The 8847-nt window shown below is 45.9% G+C and overlaps 1 long non-coding RNA gene across 2 annotated transcripts; it reads right to left on the bottom strand.

Moving 5' to 3' along the window:
• Positions 1–203: 203 nt before the first annotated feature.
• LOC148090981 (uncharacterized) lies at positions 204–8040 on the bottom strand. 2 transcript variants are annotated; one of them, XR_015716027.1, is made up of 3 exons: positions 7851–8040; positions 7048–7293; positions 204–480 (listed from the first exon to the last, which is right to left on the bottom strand). It is a non-coding gene; the product is annotated as an uncharacterized LOC148090981 (long non-coding RNA). The 2 variants fall into 2 exon arrangements; XR_015716026.1 differs by having other exon boundaries at positions 7048–8040.
• Positions 8041–8847: the final 807 nt, after the last annotated feature.

Genomic DNA, 8847 nt, shown 5'->3' with positions numbered 1-8847 from the left:
AACTTTTTTCTTCTATGTAGGTGATGAAATACTTTTTACGAGACCCTCTCAAAGATTTTAAGAATGGTTTTTATCGAATTTAGTGGTATACAGAAATCAACTTGAAAATGGAAATAGTTCCACAGAGATCATATTAGTTGCATTTTGTTTAGCATATTTTATTTCATTTGTCTTTTAGAGAAAACACTATTAAATTAATGTCCTTTATGGATTCTCACTTTATAGAACTGATTTCACCAAAGTTACTCTACTTTCTCTGCCAATCACTGTGGCTGGAAACTTGGCAACATCATAAGCCTGTGTTTTGATGCTTATATGAAGTAAACACACACAAGACAGCACTGTCCATGCAACAGCTGCTCCCCAACGGAGAGACACCCCTTCCAGTCGCAGGGGTGCAGCACCAGGTCGCGGCAGAAAATGTACAGATGCGTCGTCAGAGAGGGACAAACACCGTGTGACTCCACTCATATGTGGAATCTAAAAAACCAAAATAAATAATTGAAACAGACTCATAAACACAAAGAGCAAAGTGGTGGTTGCCAGAGAGGATGGGGTTTGGGGGCTGGGAGGAGGTGGGAATATTAAGTGCAAGTTGGTCGCCACAGACTAGCCCCAGGACGTGAAGTGCAGCACAGGGCCGGGTCAGGAGCACTGTGGTAACTGTGTGGTGGGTGCTGGAGACGGGGGCACCACTTGATAAAGTACATGCTTATCTAAACACTATGCAACACACCTGAAACCACTACAAAATAATATTGAAAGTAAACAAAAAATTTAAAAAGTATAAAAAATATCCATGACGAAGAATTGGCATGAACTCTGCATGTGGAGAGAGGGCTCCTGTTCTCAGTCTGCACTACTCACTGAACTCAGGAAAATGAAATCTAATCGTTTCATTTCCTATTTCCCATCTGTCTCTGTTTTCTCATTCGTATTCTCAGCTGGAGACATCACATTCTCCTGTGAAGTGCTATGGCCACAGCATCACTGCTTTCCCTCTTCCACATCAACCACGCGAGCCCTCGAAGGTTCTGTTCAGTAATTTAGAATTTTTCTTACAATGACACACATCAGAATTTGATGAATATTTTGCATTATATTTTTCTAGAAGTATGTAGCTCACAACTCGTTTTCATGCAGAACCCTCTATATTTGAATTTGAATATGGATTTTTGGAAAAGAGCAGAATGGCATCTGTGTGTTAGAAAATTGGAATAATCTTCCTGTTTTTGATTTTTATTAGTGTCCTAAAGAATTTCTCCGGGTGACATGATTACCTTCTCCTTTACAGAAGTGGGACCAGGACATGTTTAATAGGTTTTACCCTCACTCATATATATATCTTGGTCACTATTTATAAAGAAATCTTAGACAAACAACGATAGCTTTGGTTCAAACATTTTATTACTTTGGATGCAAATTTATTTTTTATATTCACAGCATGGCCAGAGGTATGTCCATAGGCATTACTTGGCCTTGAGTGTTCCCTAAGCCACCACCATGAGTCCCAGGGACTCCAGGTGAGCAGAGATTAAAAGGAAAGCTCCACAGTCCAGTATTTCTCCAGTGTCCTGTGCTGGATGGCACAAGTTGGTAAATATCAGTTCCTGTGCATGTGTCCACACCAAGGAACAGCACAACCATCACATAAACTGTAGACACTGGACACTGTTCTACTCTCCTTCCTGACAGACTCACCATGTGCAGCGTTCACGTCTACATACATCTACTGATGTTGTGTGTCCGGGACTCATTACCTGGATTTGCGTCTCCACAGTTTTTTTTCTGTTATAGACCAAAGTACAGGGCTTAGAACATGCACAGAATGAAGTTGCAGCTAGATGGGATTCCATTTCCTGGGACCCTGGCGAGAAATCCTAGGCAAATGCAGCGATCTAAACGATGCGTGAGTCTGTTCTTTTGTTTCGCGTGGTGATAAATCAAACAGATGAAGCGTTGTACTTGCATTAACTGATCATTTTATTTAGTTTTCTTTTTCTGTTGTATGTGAGCTAAGGGGACCTCTTGATGGACAGACAGAAGAGGTGTTGTTAGTAACAGATTTCATATTCGTATTTCATTGTCATACTTAAGAATAAAGCATTTTTTCATATAGTTGTTTCAGAGAATTCTAAGTATGAACATTAAGTCGTTTATTTTATGTAACAGGCAATTAGGTTAATAGAACAAAATCAGACAAAGCCTGGGAGTATAGTTTTTATGGAAAGACAGCTCTGGAAGGAACCCAGATGCACAGGATGAGAATTTAAATGCCTTCTCTGCACCAACGCGCCCCCATCTGCCTCCTCAGAGGCTGTTCCCAGCTCTGGCCTCACCTCGGACTCTCTTCACACCAAACAGATTAGTCAGAAGTTTGGTGGCTGGTAATTTTAATTCTCTGGGCTGGTGTTTAAAATTTTCAAAAACTTAAAAGCAGGTACATGAAACCAAAGACAAGTTCTGGTGCCTTCACGTCATTTTCATTAAAACCTGTGCTCTGAGAGGCTCCTGTCCAGCTCTCCGCTTCCCACCCCTGCAGATTCAGGAGGGCGCGGGGGCGGGAAGCCCTGAAGAAACATCACAGCTCTGGTAAGAGAGGGGGGCGTAGAAAGGGGGAGTCCCCCTGAAGCCTGCGCTGGGCTCCGAACCCCGAGGGTTAGAGGCTGCAAAGCTCCCTCCCCTTGACACTGTGGACTGGCATCCAAAAGCTGGGATCTCAAACCCGGAGCAGAGGAGAAGGGAAGGAGTGGCCCGCGTGGAGGGCAGAGGGAGCCAGGGGAACAATGTGCCTGTAAGGAGGGGACTGCGCCTCCCAGTGAAAACATGCCCCTAATGCTGCAGACGGCACAGGTCTCTTTCACCCCGGCTGCTGCCTGTGGGAAAGGCCGTCCCACAGTGTGTGACTCCCAAATAGAAGGGGCTGGAGGGCTGCACTGAGCAGCCACATACAGGGACTCTCTGCCTTCCCGTAAGGCATGGTGTAGAACCCCAGAAAGCATTTGATCTGTGCGGTGCGGGGAAGGAAATGAGAGCCCTCCTGCCGCCAGAGAGGGTCCAGAGCTGACAGAAGGGCAAATCAGGACCCCAGCTCCCAGAGCTGCCAGGGTTTTTTGACCTGCTCTGTGGGGAGCTGGGGTAGAGCTCAAGGAGCTGCCCCAGCTTTACTGAGATCAGCTGTGCAGGGCAGCTACGGGGGGGTGAGGCTGACCTTGAGACCCCTTCTGCTTGGTACCAAGGCTCGGGGGCGACGGGACCTTGCAGGGTGGGTTCTCTCACTCTGTGTTGCTTTGTGCGCTTCTGAATTTTTCACTGCTCAACAGGTGTCCACCTTCCTGGCTTGCACTGGGGAGACAGACCAGCAAAAGCTGGGACTTGTGTCAGCATTGTGGAGAGTTTGAAGTAAGTGCCCTGTGCTTTTAGCCAAAACGAACTGGGGAAGGAGGGGCGGACGGAGGACAACTACCTTTCCTGCAGCCGGGAGCACCGCCCCCAGTAGGAAAGGGGCTGGTTCAGCTCACTGAGGCCCCAGGTATCCCCAGCAGGGCAGAGTCCTGAGGGGGAAGGGAGATCAGCTCACAGGACAACAATACAAGAATAAGACTCTCAGGGACTATTGTTTGGGAACTGGAGGAAATCTTAAAACTCCTTCTGAGAGCTGGGCAGGCAAAGTGCTCACTGGAATTTTTTAATCAAACCCACTGAGCCCAGGCTGCTGAAACGGCCCAGACAGAAAAGGCAACAGGCTGAAGTCAATCTGAAGCTGCAGCAGGACAGAGCCTGAGGACCTAGAATCAGAAGACAGGGTAGGGCTGAGGAGCTGGCTGTGGAGCAGAGACTAACTTCCCCACAGTGAGCCTGACAGCGACACCTCTAAGGGGGGTGACACCCTGAGCTTCACTAGCCACCCTGCACCCTGAAGACTAGACTCTGGAGCAAGACCAGGCCACTACAAGGGGGAGGCAAATAGCTGACAAGAGGAGGTGGCCCGCGGAGAGCCTCAGATCAACCATCTACCTGAGGACACCAGAGCCAAACCTGGACGCTCCTCACATTGGCTGAGACACAAGCACCTCCCAGGAGAAACAAAACAGTGACCCGCAGACAACACAAGCTGCCCGGAGGACTCACCTGACTGACTTTAAAAAAATTTTTTTTGAAAAGAGAAAAAAACAAATTTTTCTTTTTAAATTTAAAAATTTTTAATTAAAAAAAATTTGTTTAGCTTTGCTTTTTCTTTTTTTTTTTGCTTTGTTTTGTCTTTTGTTCTATTATCAAGGTTTTCTTGACATTCTCTGCTTACCTGCCAGGACATTACCACTGTAACCAGTAAGTTTACCGATTTTCCTCTGTTGTTTCCCCCGTATCTCTTACTGGTCTCCCTCCTTTCTCTGGATTTATCTCTCTTTCTTCTTGTTCCATTGGCATAAATTTGCTTTTATTTCTTTTCTTTTTTTCTTTTTCTCCCTTCTGTCTTCCTGTCTTTTTGTTTGTTTCTGTTTATCTGTTTATTGTATTTTTTCAACTATTTTCCTATTCCTATTCTCTATCATTAATTTTTTGCTCACCCTTCTTTTAGAATCTTGTCTCTGCCTCTTTTATCTCCCAGTAGCTTCTCTATTTTTTACTTTTACTTTTATTTTATTATTGCTTTTTTAACTTTTCATTACTATCAGCAATAATATCTGTTCTCTATTTTCTCTCTCTCTCTCTCTTTTTTTTTTTGCTTTAGCATTTGTGTTTTCACTTCGCTCTCCCAGTTCTACTTTCACTTGGGATGTTTTCATTGTGATTGTCCGGATATTTTGTAAGATGCTGCTTGTTTCCTGGAAGTTTGGTTGTATATTGTCCTGCCTTGCCAGCACCTGTGCAACAGCTCACATAACATGGTTGGGGCTGAGCCACACAGTTAGCCAACCTGAGAGGAGAGTCCTACCAAAAACGGGTCAACAACAACCTAGACCCAATCACAATAGGAGAGCCCAAAGAACCTACAAAAAGGGACACGCCTAGAGAAAATAGCTCAGAAGTAGAAGGAAAACACACCACTGGGCTCCACTCAACTCAGACTACAAAATTCCACCCCACTAGACTGGGAGACAGCAAATAAATCTAATATACAGATACAAATACTAAAAGCCACCAAAATAGGGAGAAAAAGAACCCCCAAACTAAAGAAAAGGAAAATTCATCAGGAAAAGACCTTGATGAGATGGAGTTAAGCAAGTGGTCAGAAATAGAGTTCAGAGTAATGGTTATAAAGGTGCTCAAGGAAATTAATGAGAACAAGACACTTCATGGAAAGGTCGAGGAACTTATTGAAAAAATGAAAAAGTAGATAGATATCACAAATAAGAACCAGGCAGAAGTGTAGAACACTATATCTGATATCAAGAATACACTGGAGGCCTGGTATTGGTACAACAACAGGCACATTGACCAATGGAACAGAACAGAGACCCCAGAAATAGACCCACGCCCTTACGGTCAGTTAGTATTTGACGAAGGAGGCAAGAGCATCCAATGGAGTAAGGACAGTCTCTTCAATAAATGGTGCTGGGAAAATTGGACAGATACTTGCAAAAAAATGAAACTAGACCACCAACTTTCACCATACACAAAAATAAACTCAAAATGGGTAAAAGACTTAAACGTAAGTCATGAAACCATAAAATTCCTGGAAGAAAAGATAGGCACTAAAGTCACAGACACCCCACGTAGTGGACTTTTCACTGATACATCTCCTGGGGCAAGAGAAACAAAGGAAAAAATAAACACACGGGACTACATCAAACTAAAAGCTTCTGCACAGCAAAAGAAAACAGCCTCAAAATACAAAGGAACCCCACGGTCTGGGAAAACATATTTGCCAGGGATGCATCTGATAAGGGGCTAATTTCCAAAGTGTACAAAGAACTCATAGCCCTCAGCAAGAGAAAGACAAACAACCCAATTAAGAAATGGGCGAAGGGCCTGAATAGACACTTCTCCAAAAAGGACACACAGGTAGCCAAGAGACACATGAGAAAATGCTTGATGTCGCTAATCATCAGAGATGCAAATTAAAACCACACTGAGGTGTCACTTCACACCTGTCAGAATGGCTCCATCAGCAAATCAACAACGGACATGTGCTGGCGAGGGTGTGGGGAAAGGGGAACCCTGGTGCACTGCTGGGGGGAATGCAGACTGGTGCAACCACTGTGGAAAACAGTGTGGAGGTTCCTCAAAAACTTAAAAATGGAGCTGCCTTTTGACCCAGTGATTCCACTCCTAGGAATGTATCCTAAGAATCCTGAAACATTCATCAGAAAGAATATACGCTCCCCGATGTTCACAGCAGCGCAGTTTACAATAGCTCAGATCTGGAAACAGCCCAGGTGCCCATCAGGAGATGAGTGGATAAAAAAGCTGTGGGACATTCACACCATGGAATACTACGCAGCTGTAAAGAAGAAGGATCTCGTGCCCTTTGGGACAGTATGGATGGACCTGGAGAATATTATGCTGAGTGAAATAAGCCAGGCAGAGAAAGACAAACATCACATGATCTCGCTTATACGTGGAATCTAAAGAACTTAATAAACTGATGAACAGAATAGATTCAGTGACATGGAAGCATGGATCAGACTGACGAATGTCAGAGGGATGGAGGAGGGCGGGTGGGTGGAGGGGGAGAGAGTGACTAAAGAATTTATATGCAGATATGCACAACCCAAGGACACGGACAATGGTGGGGAGAGGGGCTGGGGAGGGGTCAATTGGGAGAAAAGGAGACATTTGTAATACTTTCAACAATTAAAAAAGAAAAAAGAAAACTATATCCCACAAAACACCACACATTTACAGCAGCTTAATTCATCGAGAGAATGGAATATTACTCCAGTGCTAAAAATAAATGCGCTTTCATACCATGAAAATACATCAAGGAAAGTTAAATGCGTATTACTAAGTGAACTAAGCCAATTGGAAAAAGATACATCCTGTATGATCCCAACATTGGGACATTCTGGGAAAAACCAAACTATAAAGAGAGTAAAGAATCACCGGTTGTCAGGGGTTAGAGAAGAGGAAGAGAAGGCCGGGCGGAGCACCGAGCGTTGTCAGGGCAGTGAGCGCTCTGTGACGCGTCGGGCGCTGTTGTCCAAACCCAGTGTGCTGAACGCCGAGGGTGAAGCCCGATGGAGATGCTGCGGCTGAGTGATGCGGCCACGGAGGGGGTCAGCTCAACCAAACGTCCCCTCTGGCGGGGACGCTGTGCGCAGACGGGTAGATGGCACCTCGCTCGACTTCCTGCTCCAGAAAAAAGTCTACTTAAAAAATTTATTAATAAAGTTTCCTGGGCCCCACACAAGACCTACTGAATCAGAATCTTGGAGAGGGGTTATGATCCAAGAAATATGATTTTTAGCAAATTCGTTTACAGATAAGATTATTAACAATGTAGGGAGAAATGAGAAAGGGAAAGGGGAGAGAAAATGGGACGGAAGAAACGAGCACAGAAACGAACGCTGGCTGATGTTCCTGCTGGGTGCCGACCTCAGAGATTCAGACTCAGCAGAGCTAGAGTGGGGCCCAGGAATGTGCTTAAAAACTTCCTTAGGAGATTCTGCCAGAGGGAGGGACAGCCCTGCGTCCAGCGAGGGAGCTTCACGGAGCGAGGATGTTAGAAACGGAGCCTGGGGCTGAGCAGCAGGTTAGAACGGCCCCGTATTTCTGCAGGAGAAGCGAGAGTGTCCTGTGTAAAAGGGGGGGGGGGGGCGGCGAGGCAGCGAGGGAGGCAGCGAGGTGGTTTCTGCAGGAAGGCGCCCTGCGACGTGGCCCGTGAAGTCGCGCAGGGGCACACTCACCGTGGCCTCATGGAAGCTGCAGGTCGTCTCAGACGCAGGCCAGGCAGTGGCGCTCTACGGTGCCAGGCAGCAGAGCTGTAGTTTCTAAACGCTGCAGCTGAGTATTTCTTTTGAACAGGCAAAGCAAGTGGCAGGCCTGGGGATAAAAATCAGTACAACGGGCAAGAAAAAAATAGATTTTTTAAGACGACATTCAAACCTATCAAGGCAGTGAGTGTGCCTGTGAACCAGCACCTTAGCTGGGGAAACCACATCATTTATTACTCAGAACAGGATGCTTGAGAGTAAAAGAGGCTTTTAATAAATATGCCAGGAAAACAGGTACAGGCCAGGACTGTCCCAGGCAAACCAGAGTGGATATCCCCCCCGATGGTAAACTTGTTAGAAAGAATATAAAACATTCAGTCACATAGAGCATTGAAACACCAACAAGTATTGTTCTTTTTTAAAATTTAAAGAGGAAATCCCAACTAAGTCTATTTTGAAACATTTCTGAGAATTTCTGGAGGGGCGGTGGATCAATCGAACTACATCACACTCTCTCCGGAAAGGCGAGCGGCTGAAAAGTGTGGCGACCAACTACCCTTCGTCAGCCTGGGGGGCGACACTGACTCCCACGTCCGGGGTCGCTGCCGGGGCCACTGCAGGAAATAATCTAACAGAGGAATTAGAAATACACCCATCAAATGTGTGTGGGAGGCGTTTAACTGAGCGGCAGTAACTGTGGGAAATGGGACGGCAGCCTTCCTGCAGGCCATTTATTTAGAAACGAAAGATGCATGGATCTGAGAAGCCAGATGTAAGTGCTGTGAAACCTCAGGAACACAGCGAGCAGGTGCTGTGCCTACCAGGGCGCGGGCACTGCCCTCAACCCACAGGGTGCGACTCAGCACGGAGCTGCACAGCCGCGGCTGCCTGACCAGGGCCCAGCTTGCTCGGCCCAGGGCTGTGCGCCTCGTGGGAGAGCAATCTTGGTTCCATAATTAAACTTTAAAAG

Source organism: Miniopterus natalensis, chromosome 18 (assembly GCF_054644295.1).
Source record: "Miniopterus natalensis isolate mMinNat1 chromosome 18, mMinNat1.hap1, whole genome shotgun sequence".
Taxonomy (NCBI): Eukaryota; Metazoa; Chordata; class Mammalia; order Chiroptera; family Miniopteridae; genus Miniopterus; species Miniopterus natalensis.
This window is presented reverse-complemented; position numbering and strand designations above follow the sequence as displayed.